General features: G+C 37.5%; 1 protein-coding gene across 3 annotated transcripts in view; it reads right to left on the reverse strand.

The window, feature by feature from the left end:
* The window catches only part of LOC131040009 (phytochrome-associated serine/threonine-protein phosphatase), a 69,473-nt gene that overhangs the window by 23,869 nt on the left and 29,598 nt on the right, over positions 1 to 16,006 (reverse strand). The window lies entirely within an intron of this gene.

Genomic DNA, 16,006 nt, shown 5'->3' on the forward strand with positions numbered 1-16,006 from the left:
TCACAAAACCAAATGAAACGAAGCATATGATATAGTTAGGGGTACATTTTTGAGTTAAAAATACGATGAGTTAAGCCTGTTCTGGAAACCTGCAATCAAGTTAGGTAACATTGCAAACACAGTTAATGAACTAAATCTATTATTAGAGCAAGGAAATCATATATTGATCAATATGCAGCATGTCTGATTAGTATGTGAATCTGAGTCATAGAGGATAAAAAATGAGGCATGGAAGACTTCCTTAAGACAGCCGTTCTCTCCCTTCATGCAACCCCCCTCCATTCTTCCATGGCTGGAGAATCTTTAGGTTCATCAACAGTCCCTCAACATAGGGGTTGGAAGAGAAATTGCAATAGGGTGCCCTTAGCCGATCTCTCCCTTTCAGTGTAATAGGGTGCCCTAATAGTTGTTCTCTCCATACTTGCCACTGTAGCAGGGTGCCCTAAGTTTTTCTCCCTTAATGCAGATTTCCTTCCTTTCCTTTGGTGACAGACTATTGCAGTGCCATATGTATCGTCTGAATCTGCAATGTTTATTAGATCCAATGCTTATCTTGTCTACGATGATCACTTGATTCATATCATATATATACTTACTAATTCAAGGCTGCCAGCCATGAATCAGATTTCTGTTTATATGTATTCTATTTCCAGATTCTAATTCAAATGTTTATTTTATTCAGGTCAGATATATTTATTGATCCTTCATGGGATGCCTTTTCCAAGTGATTTGCCCTTCCTCTTATACATTCAAATGAAGAGAAGACACACCTTTTCATTGAGTCTATTGCCTTTGCAAGGGTTGCAACCCTTCATACTTAATCGTTGTTTATTTTCTTTTTATCAAATTGTTAAACTTTCTAACAAACTCTATCGCTGCCCTTTTTTCCTTAACATATTCGCTGCTTTTTCCTGCACATATTTTGTCTTATATTAATTTTGTTCTATATGGATTTTGTCTTATATGACTTGTCTTCTATCTCCACCTTTTTCCATTTAATCATTTATCTACAAGAAATAAATCGCTACCTTTTATAAAGGTAATTTCTCTTCTGTAATTTTCTGCCATTAAATATAATCTTTGTTTATTATATGATAGTTACTGTTCATTGCTTCTGCTCCTTGGCGATTATCATAATTTCAATCTGAGAAAAGATATCTTTCAAATCTGTATTGATGATTTACTGTGAGAAAAGGTCTTTGTAAAAGCATACTGTGTGTAGTTGCAACTAGATACAGAGTTTCCCATGATATCTTTGATTTATTCCATGCAGGTTAGACAAACACCATCATATTTGTTCTCTGTTTAGGCGAGGACATGACATATTACTATTAGAGAAAGAGTAGATGGTTCTATATTACTTCAATTTGAATAATTATATGGTTAAATGATTTCTATTGATATTGCACCAGGATTAGACTAATCCTCTGAATTGTTTCTCAAACGATATGCGCTTCTGTGGAATGGCCCCTGTAGCTCATAGCATTCCAGTGATCAGAATGTAAGGAGTGACTTTTTTGGCTGGAAAGGTCTGGTTGTACTTGAACAAAGGAGAAATTATGCATATGATCAAGGGACATTTCCCACATCCTACAAATTCCGGGATACCCTAAATACAATCAGGTTTGTTTTTTCACCAAGCAATAAACATAAGTTGCCAAGAAGGTTGACTAAATGTAACCAGCCTAAACCACTCTCCATGGTTCGTTTGAAACTAATCCTAACCCAACCCATAAACACAAAAAAGAAGAGTCTGAAGTTGAAGAACAGATGAGAAGACTGAGTTACATGTTTGAGAAGGAAAAGGACCAATTCAAAGAAAGCACCTATAACAGATGATAATTAGTAACATCAGAGGAAAACATCCAACTTGAAGGCAGATATCTCATCTCTTCTTTTCTTCCCATACTTCATATTTATTTATACCCTTTTTTCTTGCTCTTCAAACATCCATCAAAAAAGTTTCAAAGGTAAGAAACTCAAATACTGGAAACCTCTATTACCAGTTCGCTCAGAAAAAACTCCAGATCCTAGTCCAGTTTGTTCTAGGTTTTGGTTAGCAATCCAGTCTGATATGAGTTTGAGCAGGCAATAGATTTCGGGGCCCAAATTCACTAGGGCACATCAACCAGAAAAACCCCCAGATCCAGGTTTACTTTGTTCTTGACCCAGGCAGATCCAGGTCCAAATCCCATGCCAAGAGGAAACCTTCTGTGAACAACAGCCTTTTTGTTTTACTTGTGTCTTTTGTTTTTGCTTTTTTTATTTGCACTGTAATATTTGTTTTTATCATCAATTTCACAGAAAGAATAAATAAAATGGTTGACAGGAGGGAACTTGTACAGGTAGCTCCATGACAGTTAGGAAGCCAAGAAGAATGTTGTAGGAAAGCCATCATTCCCATGCCAAGAGGAAACCTTCTGTGAACAACAGCCTTTTTGTTTTTACTTGTGTCTTTTGTTTTTGCTTTTTTTATTTGCACTGTAATATTTGTTTTTATCATCAATTTCACAGAAAGAATAAATAAAATTGTTGACAGGAGGGAATTTGTACAGGTAGCTCCATGACAGTTAGGAAGCCAAGAAGAATGTTGTAGGAAAGCCATCATTCCCTGAGGCTTCTACTTCTATTTACTTCTCCATCCAATGATGACAAATGAGTATGTGCATAAAAATGGTGGTGTTTTGGTGGTAGTGTTATTATTGTTGTTGCCGCTGCTATTTTAAGTTTGTATGCTACACTTTTCACTTTTTTTCTTTTTTATTTATTTCAGTTTTGAAGATTTGTACAGCTGTTGGAGAATTTTATGGTTTGTCTTTAACAGTAACCATTTATGCATTACCATAGTTCCACGAAGTTTCCTGACGGGGGGATGGGGGGATAGGGGGACAGGTTTCAGTGATGGAGGGACCAAGGGCCTAAGGTTGGGGATGGTTGTGGCGCAGATATACATATAGTACTTGAAAAAATAGTTGTAAAAAGATGTATCAGATTTCAATTTTAAATTTTCAAATGAAACTTGGGCACATTGGTAAAATACTAAATACTATATACTGAAAACTTGAATACTATTAAAATTTGAAGTGGGCATTCAACAATAATAATGTATCATTGAAGTTTGAACAATGAAAATGTCAAATTCGAAATTAGTATTATATTTGAGATTTCATAAAGAAGATTACAATGAGTACAATGATGTCAAAATAGCAAAATGTAATGAAGTGAGGCCTCTAATCATCCCCAAACTCCTTATCACTAGAGCTAGCAGACTCCACATGGTCAAGCTCCGCTAAACTAATACCAACCAGCCCTGCCTTTGTAACTGCAGAATCCTCATCAACTTGTGCTGGCTCCTCTAGCTCTACATCCCACCATGCTATTGGACTCTTTGTACAAAAGTGTCTTGCAGTCAATGAGACACAAAGCAATATGTACAACCAAACGCTTTGCTGCTCTCCTAAAGGTAAGTTTGTTCCTCTTAAGAGAGTGGATGAAGCTATAAGTAGACCAATTTCTCTCAAAAGCTGAAGAACTACAAAATTGAGATAGCAATCGAATGGCTAGAGTGGTAGTCAAAGAAATCGGTTCATGGCAACTCTACCACAAAATTGGGTCCTCATGCACCATAGTTGCCATATCCATCTTGGCCACCTTAGAATAACCCCTAAGAGTGGAAAATTTTGTCCACTCAGTACGAATGATGCTAGCCTATATAGGATCATACATCTTTTCAATGGCCCTAAAGAACCCTGCCTCCTCCTCAGCATTCCATATGGGTGTAATTCTACTAGACCTATACTTGTACCACTTGGGGTTCAATGCATAGGCAGCCATGTGCAAGGGATTGTTGAGCTTCTCCCATCTCTAATGAATTCTTGGTTGAATGTGCTCATTGTAGAATGCTAAATGTGGGGTCCTCTCACACGGCAGCCCTCATTTGGTCAAGCATACTATCAATGCACTCATACACCTCTCCAAGTTTAGGTGCATTGGAATCCCCATATCTAATGACTTGGAAAACTAGAGTAATTATGGAGATTGTATATTTTACATCACCCCAAAACAACATCACTCTTCACTACGTCCTTCACCCTCCTCCCCTACTTTGTCTTGGACTCAGTCCACCGATTCCATTTTGCTATCATAACCATTAGTTTCAACACCTCTTGCAACTCAAGCATTCTCTTCAAGAAAATTAAACAAGATGCATGTCTAGTCTCAACAGGTTTCAAGAAATCCTTCTTAGAGAAGCTTCTAAAAAGTGCAAGTGAAATGTGGTGGTTGTAGATAAACATTTGCACATCTCTAGCATCATTGACTGGTAATTTGATCCAATCAATCTTTCCCATGTCCTTGAGTGCATTTTTCATAGCATGCACACAGCAAGGAGTTTACCAAATATGTCTATATGTTGCCTCAATCAATTTCCCGACTGCTTTGCACAACTGGGCTACATCTGTCACTACTTGGACCACATTTTGTGGTCCAACCTTCTCAATAGCCTCTTCGGGATCTGAAACTAAAAATAAGCATCTTTGCGATGCCAAGAACAATCAATTGCCTTAAGAAAATATGGGCCCTCTGTACATGTAATCATGGTATTGATGAGTGGACAATGTCTAATATCCGTCCATCCATCCACGACCATACTACATCATGTTGCCCCCCAACATTCCTTCATTTTCTCCATTAACACATTTCTCTTGAAATAGTTCTTATCCAAGATTGTGGTCCTCAATTTTGTCTCCCCTGCTGGCAAATATAATGGTCCTCCCCTTGCTACCATCGCCATTATCTCCTTATAATAAGGAGAACAAGACACATGGAATGGAATGCCATCGGCAGAGAAGAATTTGTCAATGGCATCATCTATATCATCTTTCAATTGCACAATGAATAATTCAACTATCCAGTTAGAAGCTGAACTTATCAACATGTGTTTGCCCTAGCCTCTATTGCATGGGCTCCTGAAAAACCTGGCATATGTGCAACTTGCCTCTGCAAAGTAGAAGTAGAACCGTGTGGCTGATCCTGATGACCCTGTGGCCTCTAAGTCAAAGAAGCATATATAAGTGCAGCTAAATTGTCTTCATTGACACCCCATAGCTTATATATCTCCACTTTGTAATTCAGGTTTGACGTTCTTCCTATAAATGTACATGCTTCCACAATTTTTCCTTAGATATGAAGGAGGTGGGCATTAACTCTAGTCATGTTGCCAAAAAATTTAAGCACACAAAAGTGGCACTACCACAACCTTGTGCCCCCATATGTCCCAAGCCTGCTCACTAATGTTTTTGCAAACTATTTTAAAGGAGACTTACAAACAAAAGGACCCTTGGAATACTCTACCAATAATGTGGAGGGGCAATTAATAGAACTTGCGGTTGCACCCACCATGGAAATAGTGGTTGGGATTTCATCCTCATGGTCATCCCTTGCAGTCTCAACCTCATATGCATAATTAGATTCAATACTTTCACTATGAACCTCAATCTCATCCTCACTATTGTTATGAGAACTCATTGTGACACTGCAATTAACAATATAAGGTTTATAAATTTATAATTTTAAAATTAAAATTCAAACTATGCATCCAAGTTGCAACAACATAATGCAAAGGATTAAGACACAAAGATTTTGTTTTTATTTTTGTTTTGAGTTCATGAGAGGAAGAAGAGAGAGAGAACATGAATACACACTTTGGTGATCCATGAGAAGAAAGGCGAACAAAAGGAACCATGGACATCTCACCCCTAGAATTAGGTGATCCATGGAGAAAAGAGGACATGGAAAACTAGCCCCCAAATTTTGTCTAGGTGATCCATGTAAGGGAGGAGGACGAGAACACCGTTAGTTCCACTCAACCTCATGCGCGTGTGTGCAAAAGAGGTTCGAAGCACCTCATAGGAGTCTATGCCGAGTATGCTACAACCTGTATAAGATGTATAGTACAAATGTCAAGAAAGTGGCGACATCTCGCTCTTAGAGTGCCCTCTGGTTCCGAGAATAACCCACTGTATAAAAGAAAAGTGGTGACATCTCGTTCTAAGAATGACCCACTGTATAAGGGAAAAGTGGCGACATCTTGTTCTAAGAATGACCCACTGTATAAGGGATACAATGCACGAGAGAAATATAATACAAAAGGAGCAGTGTGGGTGCCCCCCCCTTAAGATGTCAACATAGTTTAATGTTGATATCTTAAGAAAAGTAGAACAAGGATACCTACCTTCAACAGAAAGAAGATATCCATCATGCAACAATGTCATAGATCCAAGCAAGAGAGGGAATACTCTTCAAGTAAGGATAAGATAGTTGAAAAGAGATATCTTGCTATAAGTGTAAAGGAGATCATTAGAGAAGAAGAGATCTTTGTTCAAAAGACATGTACCCCCAAGAGGAGTTGTTTTAGACAAATATAACATCTTCTAGAATAAAGCAAAGAAGAGAGCAAGAATTCAATCCTTGCTCCTATTGCTAAGTGAAAGGGATTCTTGATGAAGGATAACTCACTTTTATCCCAATGGGGATGGGTGAATTTATTATAGATGTACATTACCAAGTGTGAAAGAGATTATAGTCAAGGACTTGTATAAGAGAGAACCCTTGCATGAACAACAACAATTCCATCAAGTGATAAAACTCACACCATCCACAACATAGGAAAGAGTGGATCCTTAGAGAAAGAGAGAGGGAGAGAGATCATTGCCCCCCGAGTGTAGGACAATGAGAAGAATTACACAACTTCTAGAGAGAGACTACTCATAAGAGACGTACCTTTTCAAGCAAGAAATACATCCTAACCAAGGAACATACATGCGCTCGCATGAAGGATAACTCCATTCAAGAAAGGACATCAAATTCTAAATAACACAATAGAAGAGGTAGTTTGCAAAGAGAGAAAGAAAAAGATTCACAAATGTTCTCTAAGGAGAGATTGTTCATAATAGACGTATTGTTTCAAGCAAGGAGAAGATCCCACTCACGGAACAAACATGCGCTCGCATGAAGGAGAACTCCATGCAAGAAAGGACATCAAGTTTATGAATAATGTACTCCATAAAGAAAATAGCGAAACCTTAGAAAGAGGAAAAGGAATATTCTTGTCCCCCAAGCATAGAGGCGAGTATAAATAAACTATTACGTTGCTCACTAAGTATGTTTGCACCTGAAAATGTACCACCATGAATGACACGGAGCCCCCAATAGGTAGGCTAACTATGTCACATAGTGAGGAGCAACATAATAGGAACTTGAATGTTATTTTAAATGATCATGATGAATATGCCATTCATTGTCAGATGTTATTTTTAACATGCCTGAATCAATGTAATGTTGTATTTTTGTTTTCAAAGCTTGACACTCATTAGTAGAATGGCCATGGGTATGATGATATTTACAAACAGAAGAATTTTGAGAATGTTGTTTATGTTTTCTTCTTCATTTAGGACAAAGAGGAGATATTAATTTGGAATTTACAAGATTGGTCAACACATTTTCTTGTTGTACCTCAAAATTAGAATGAGAAGGTATCGATTTACGGGACAATGGAGAAAAAAAAAGTTGACAAAGGAAAGTGTGATTTATCATAACTTTGTTGCTCACATTCAAGCATTTGTCCATTGCATCCATGTGTATGTTCAAAAGAAGTTCACTCTTAGGGGGAAATTGGATTGAAGTTTAAAGAGGCCCAATCAATGTCAAGATTTGTGTTAAGAGAAAAATTTGGAATATGAAATTCAGGCATCTTAAACTTTCTACAAAAGGGAAGGAATGAAATCTAAGGACCCCCAATCATAAGAGTTCTTATTTAGGAACTTCTTTGGTAGGAGATGGTGTATTTGAGTGAATTGAAGAGAGGATTGTAGGAACTAAGACAGATTTGAATTACAATTTTGAAATAGAAATCAGATCTGAAACAAGCAACCAAAATGCTATACTGCACAAGCTTAATTTCCTCAAAATGAAAAATTAGGGTTTTTATGCAATTAACCTCTAAATTTTGCAAAAAGATCAAACTTGGAAATAAGAAATCAGAATTAAGATGGAGGACATCGGGTTCACCAAAATGTAAAGTGGAAAATTGAACCCTAGTGATTCCCAACCTAGGAGAAAGAAAGGAAATCACTACGATGATTTTCACTTGGGAGATACTTTACATTCAAAAGAGGGGTTGAATCCACTAGATCCAAATCCAAGGGAAACAAGAATGTGAATTCTAAGTGGATTGCAAGTGTTGGAATGTAATTTGCCCTCTTTTGTAAGTAGAAGAGTTGACTTGTTGACCATGCTGAAAATGAAGACAAAATGGGTGAAATAAGGAGCTACCGATTTGAGATCGTGTTGTAACTTCGGATCTGAGGTATTTAGATTGATATGGACCTGCCCTGCAAATTTGGAGAAAAATTGTCAGGACCGGGTTGAAGTTGCACCCGGTCCTCTGAAAAATCCATGAGTCAAAAAGGGTTTTTCCGTCTCTGCAAATGAAGCCTAAATCTGCAATTACAATTGCGCACCTGCAACCTCCACACAGAAAAGAAGAGAAGAAGGGTTGTGGGAAGGGGTTTGCCTTAGTCAAACCTTGGTTGAGGAATCAACCTTCAAAGAAAGTAATTGCAAATGCTTAAATGTAAATAATGGAAATGTATACCTTGTAGATCTGCAATTTGTTGATGATGGTTGCTTTGCTTCTTGAATGTAATCACAAGTGTTGCATGAAATGGCATGTAACATGACAAAACCCTACCACACACACATGCTTGCAAATGAATGTTGTAATGTTGCTCCAATGGATGGATGAAGAAGACACATGAAGAAGGAGACGTTTGAAGACTTGAACAATTGAACACTTGACGACGATAATGAAGGCCTCCTCCTGAATTTTCGCTTATATACCTTGCTTATCTAATTTCTACTTATGCAAATGAGAGGACTAAATCCCTTTTTTATACTTGCCTTGGAGGATTAATTTTTATCTCACTGAAGGCAGACATAGGAGAATTTAAGTCTCCGGGGAGCAAATTAGGTCCAAGGGTCAAATGGACCCATCTTAGGGCCACCCTAAAAGGAAGGACAGGGGCACCACGCCCCTATCCTGCCCTACTTTGGGGCCTAGACAGGGTCTCAAGGTGATGCAGGGGCTGGAACAGGAGAAGATTTGGAATTATGATGCAGAGAGGGGTCCCAATTGAGTAGGAAGATGCAGTCGCTAGGGTGAGGACCTAAAATGTGGTCAAAATTGCAAGGGTCGCAATTTTATGACGCTACAGGTAGATAGTCTTATAAAAAAATTATGGTTGTTTTGTTTATTATATATATGTTATGTGGACATTATACTTAATTTCTGGTTTTAGGCTAAATAATGTATATATTTATGAGTTTTTTTGTTAATTGTACAGACGCACCCAAAACTTTTCCAACTCCTCTAAAAAAATGTCATACAAGCATACCATAATCCAAACCAAACTGAAACTAGTAACTTAGCTAGAAATATTTAATGCATTACAACATACAAAAGCGAATCTTCAAGGAGGCAACCATGAGCCACTTATAATTTGATGTAAAGAAACAACTTGCACAATAGAAGAATATAGTAGGAAATTAGCTTCAAATACTTGATAATACTAAGCCACTTTGGGGGGAAAAACCTCCAAAAGTCTCCAAGAACATAATTCACAATATGATGATAATAAACTAACAACTATCTCCTATATATACCCTACTTATGCCTTGGATGTCATCTAAGCTGACATAGATACCTAACTCTAGCATTTAAGATGGCCTAATTATCTAAATTAGAATATAATAATGATCATATAACTTAATTATGAGGTAAAGTAGCCATAAGCCAACTCTTCTAACCCTATGAACACAATACGATTATTGGCATAGCATGCCTCCCTCTTTAGAGAAGCATTGTCCTCAATGCTTATCGATTATGAATGCTTATGCACAAAATTTTCATCTTCCCATGTGGAATCTTCAACTGAGAAAATTTTCCACTAAATGAGAAACTTGATGATTATCCTAATCCTCAACTTCTTTGTGCATTTTTGGAGAATTAACTTTGAAACCAAGATGATTGTTCCTTCTTCATCTAGCTTTGGTAACATTGTCTATGTAGGGTCCTATTGACCAATAACCTTCTTTAAACAACATAAAAAAATAGATGTATCTTTGTTGTTAAGGTAACTCAAGCTTTGTCGGCTACATTGCCTATCTTCTACATCTAATATGGACCATAATATTTTGGTGATAGCTTGCTATTCTTTATTTGTTGTTTCAAGGGATTTTCTTATAAGGTTGCAATCTCAAGAAAACCCAATTGCCTACTTAAAATTTCCTTTCTCTACAATGTTGGTCAACCTGTTGTTTCATTGTATTTTGTGTGATAGCCAAATGTTCCTCAAGTCCTAAAAGTACCTATTGTTGAAGATTCATGTGGTCTTCCATAACTTAAACTCTTGGTGTCATCTTCAATGATGATGTGATGGATGGAGGATAGTATCCACCATAAATGGAGACATTTTTGAAGAAATATGTAATGAAGTGTTATACCACTATTATGCGAGTGGTAGCCACTCCACCCATTGAGAATATTTATCTGAAGTGAAACAACATATATATCCTTCCAAGAACTTATTGTCAGCCTTAGTTTGCGCATCTAATTGAGGATGGTATGAAGAGCTACAAGCCAACTGAGTACCTTGTATAGAATTTACTAGTAAAGCTAGGATTAAAATCACTAAAAATAACCCTTGGGATAGCATGTAACTTTTGTATATTCTCCTAAGTTGCAAGGTTTGCCCCCCTAGACCCCTGGTACTGGTCTGGTTCGGTCCTGGTCTGGGGTCCTGGTCTAGTCTGCCTATGGTCCGGACAGGGTCCATGATTCACAAGCTTGGTTCGAACCAGGTTGAACCCAAGAGGACACAAGTCAAACCCAAGGGTCCGATGGCCCAAAAATGGTGTTTTTTTTTAAATCCACCACATAAAAAATTAAAATATAATCCTAAAAGTGAGTTTTAAAACATAAACTTGGCTCATTTCACACAAGCAACATGACTACAAGCAAGGGGAAACGAAGATGTGGGATATAGAGCCAGAGCATACTGATTTGGATGCTTTCACTTCTCAACTTGTTGCATTTGATGACTCGGATAGCGAGCAAACTTATAGTGCAAGTGCAAGTGTAAGTGGCATTTGGCATTGGTTCATCTAATGCCAATGTCAATGTCAATGATGAGGAGAATGAGGATGATGAATTAGGGAATCCATTTGATAATTAAACTTAAAATTGTTGAAAGTTGAAACAATGATACTTGAATATTTTGTCATTTTGATATTAAGCTTTATGTATATGATGTTGTTATGGTATGTTAATGATGCTATGTAACATGCTAATCTTAATTCATGCTTATAGGCTGCATACACACACACACACACACACATATATATGTGTGTGTGTGTATGTATGTATATATCTACATGTGTATATATATATCTATGTATGTATATATATGTATACATATATACATACATACATAGATATACATACATACATACATACATACATACACATATATGCATGTATGTATGTATGTATGTGTATATATATATGTATGTATGTATATGTATATATGTATGTATGTATATTGACGAACCCAAACCCCTTTTCAAAATTTTGCCGTACCGACATACCGGTTCTTCGAACCTGAACCGATGCCCGAACCCAAACCGGCAACTTAGATATTCTCCATAAATGTTTTTTCCATTGTACTTGCTATAAAAGGATAGATTAATGTAATAAAATGGGTGTATTTGGTGAGGCAATCCACTAGTACCATGATAATACCCTTTCGATCTTGGAAGGCTTCCAATAAAATCCATAAAAGCCTCTTCCCATTGCTAACTAGGAATAACAAAGGGCTGCAAAAGCGGTTTCAGGTCCCCTCAAAACCTGTTTTTGCTTAATCAAAAACAAAGGGCTGCAAAGGACCAAGTTTCTTAACTATCTCCCCATTATTTCTTTCACATATCAAACATTCTACCACAAAAATTTTAACGTCACCTTTAAGCCCTTCCTAAAAGAAATCTTGATTAATAAAACAATGTCTTCAAAAATCCTCAATGAGCCCTAACTGGAGAACCACAAAGCTCTTCAAGAATCTTGTATTTGAGGATGGAATACTTGCATAGATAAAATCTCTCCTTGCACCACAAAGACTCTCCTTTCCAACAAAACTTATCTAAACTACTAGGATCATTTTGCAACTGTTGAATGAGATTCCTTGTAGCAACATCATTTTGCCACTTGACTTTGGCTTCTTAAACCTAATCTGCTTGTAATATTGAAATGGCAAACAATAATGCCTCGTCATTCTCATCCTTCCTTGATAAGCATTGACCATAATATTCTCCTACCCTTTGTTATAGATAGTCTTAATTACATAACCGAACATCTTAGTGACCCATTTTTTGTCACATTGTAGAGGATAATTGCTGCTCCAAAAAAAAAATTTAGGCTATCATGATTTATCTAACTCATCAGATATGACCTCCATTGTTTCATTGCATGAAGAATAGTTAATGTTTCCTTCTCATAAATGGGTTTGAGTTGATTTTTACCCCTCAATTAATGACTTTCAAAAGTAATGGTTTGACCTACCTACTTGAGAACTACACATGCAGCATTTCTTGAAGCATCACACTCCACAATAAAATCTTTGGTGAAGTTGGCTAAACTAGAGTAGTACATATAGCCTACTTCAATCTCTCAAAAATCATTCCATTGAAAAGCATCCTTCTTCAACAAAATTGTGAGGGTTGTTGCTATGTGGCCATAGTTACTACAAATCTTCTATAGTATGCAATGCATCCTAGAAAACTGCTCAAGTTCTTAATAATTTTAGGAATAAGACACTCCATTATACACTTGATTTTGTTCAAATCAACCTTTACTCCATGAGACACTGTGACTCAAATATTCCACCTCTTTGAGACCAAAGCACACTTGGAAGGTTTAGCATAAAGTTGTTGTTGTTTGAGAGCTTGTGATGCTTGATTTACATGGAACAAATGGTTTTCCCATGTCTTGCTATATATCTATGTATAATCCAAGAACACCAACACAAACTTTTTTTTATAATGGAGTTCATCAAAAATCGAAATGCAAAAGAACTATTAGCAAGACAATGTGACATCACTAGAAACTCATAATGAATCTTGGAGTCCTAAATGTTGTCATGGGAATATCTTCTTCCTTAATTTAAATTTGGTGATAACCCGATCTTAGTTCTATTAGTTCATCTAGTAAATCATAAATGACTAGGATAAGAAACTTATCTTGGTGTATTTGTTGCACTCTCTAGTCTAGGCACATAAGCAAAGTGTCATCCTTCTTGTGTATCATCATCATTGTAGAGGAGGAGGCAATCCATATATGTCTAATAATGCTTGCCTCTAGCATCCCCTAAACCATCTTCTCAATCTCAGTTTTTTTACATAGGGGTACCTGTAGGGCCTTAGGCACTTGGCTCCCTATTAGTAGCTAAAAGGCATGATCTTGATCCCTTTTTAGATGCAATCTTTTTGGCATATTTCCAAAAACTACTAAATACTTATCTACAACTACTTGTAAGTCTAGTGGTGTAGAAGCCTTTGATTGATATGCTTCTAATGAAAATAGTTGGGCCACAAAACCATTTTCTCCCTTGTTAAGCATCTTTCACATTTGGTCAGAACTTCATATGTGGAGACTTTGCACGCAACACTCGTAGTTCTATTGTCCTCCCTTCTAAATGAAAGTGCATAAATAGCTCATGGAAGTTCATCTCAATTGCCCCAATGTAGTAGTCCATTGTAGTCCCAAAACAATATCTATAGCACCCATGGAGCTAACAAACATAGGACAATAAATTTTGTATTCTCCCATGGAAAACTTAATTGTACAGTATTTCCCTATACAACTAATAGTGTCCCATATGCAATCATGACCTAAAATTCTACAGCTAGATGGATAAACAATTCAAGTAAGCATACACACACACACACACACAAGACCACCCCCAAAGTTGCTATTAGTGCCTCAAGGCGTGGAATTGTCAAGTCTTGATAAATGTGCACATCTTCTCATGAATTGTCCACGCTCTCTAACCTACTCAGGATAGCGGAGCCAAGTCTTCCATAAATTTACAAGCTGAAGTGAAGATGTCCTCTACCCATTCCTTAGAGCACTGAGCCCTTTTCCTTATTTCTTCAATCCCATCCATGGATTCCTTCGGAAGAGAAGAGGGAGGAACAAAAGTCTAATCTTCCTCTCTGAATGGATGCATCAAGCGCTGCACATATTCACATAAGGCTTTGTTTTCTCTCTTCAACTTCGTGTTTTTCTCTTTTACTCCTTTCATCTGCTCCTTCAATGCTAAGGAAGACTCATCAAAATCTTCAACCACTTGTGCCTTGGAGACACGCCCTAAGTCGACTGTTGTAATATCATACTCATCAGGAGTAATCTCATTCCTGTCTTTGTCAACTCTGGGTACAACTAGGTGTAACGTCCTAGATCCAAATTCATCCCTTGTAACCTTGGAGAATTTCTTTGTTGCCTTCTTCGGTTGGCTTGCCTATCCTGTTCAGAAGTTCTTCAAGTTCTAGCGTAGGATCCATCTCTTCATCTAGCTCTTTCCTCATTCTATCCTTCAACCAATCTGAAGCGGCTGCTTGTTGATCCTGCATTCCCAATTATACTTGTTCCTATGAAACTTCCTTAAAAGTTCCTAAGTCTCCCACGTCTGTTTCCCTAAAACAATTCTGAACCTGTTGTTCTGGATTCGGAGGAAGTTCCTATCTTTGACTCCTCTACTGAACAAGTCTCTGGGAGGCGCTGACACTGAGAATATCCTATGCTTGTGAAATGTCATGATCATCCTCTTGTGGCTGATTTCCTGCAACTTCTTCTATGAACATTTCAACTTCATGCATGCTGGAAGAGCTAACAAGTGACTGTGCTTCTTCTATCATTGGCTTCTTTTGTTGTGGTTCTTCCTGCTAAACTTCCTTTCTCTTCCTTGCTTGTGAATTCCAAGGAACACTTTTCTCCTTCCCACGTTCTACTCTTTCCTGTGGAATTTCCTCTTCCCTGTCCTGGGCTCCTGATGACCCTTTGGTTGCTTCGTCATGGGACTCCAAGTCTCCCATTAGATTGTAAGTCAAGTGGTTATTCTTTGCTTTCAGCTTTGCGATATGCCATTCAACCCAATGCCTAGTGAACTTCAGAATTGGCCTACTTAGGACATCTAAATTATCAACTTCTGGTTCTAACCAATTTGGCACCTGAATAGGCCTATCCTTCTCCTTTTCATGCTCTGGCAAAATAGTATTTGCATCCTCTTCAATTTGATCCGACAGTTGTATAGCTTCATAGATTCTTATCAGCTTGAGAGGCAATCTGGAGAACATCCTCCTTCTGACTTCAAAGTCATCCTTGGCATTCGCCCAATAATCTTCCAACTGAAACTTATGTTTGTGCCTTACGCCAACAACCATCCTTATTTTATCATATGGATCAAACAATGTCCTTGAGGTATGAGGTGCCAGGTGGTAAAATATTAATTCATCTGCTGACTTTTCTGTTGCCGCCAATGATGGACACATTTCCTCATAATCTCCCACTACAATTGGAAATTGAAGTCCCAACTTCTTCTTCTTTTGGACTTTGCAATAAGCGGTCAACTATCTAGTAACCTCTAATAGCACCATTTTGTCCATTGGATATCTTGGAAGCTTATATGGCTGGGCAAAAAATCCTTGGATCCAAATATAAGTAAATTTTGGAAATTGAATGTACCAGGTTCCATACTTCTTTACTAACTTCCTTGCCTCCTACGGCAACCTCGTGTGAAGTCCTCCTTGCAAAGACCTAGTGATGTGCATAGTGAAAGTGTCGCTTTCTTGAAAGAAGTAGGATCATATAAGTGCAACTGTGGATAGCACTCATGGACTT

The sequence above is a fragment of the Cryptomeria japonica genome, chromosome 7, assembly GCF_030272615.1.
Source record: "Cryptomeria japonica chromosome 7, Sugi_1.0, whole genome shotgun sequence".
NCBI lineage: Eukaryota > Viridiplantae > Streptophyta > Pinopsida > Cupressales > Cupressaceae > Cryptomeria > Cryptomeria japonica.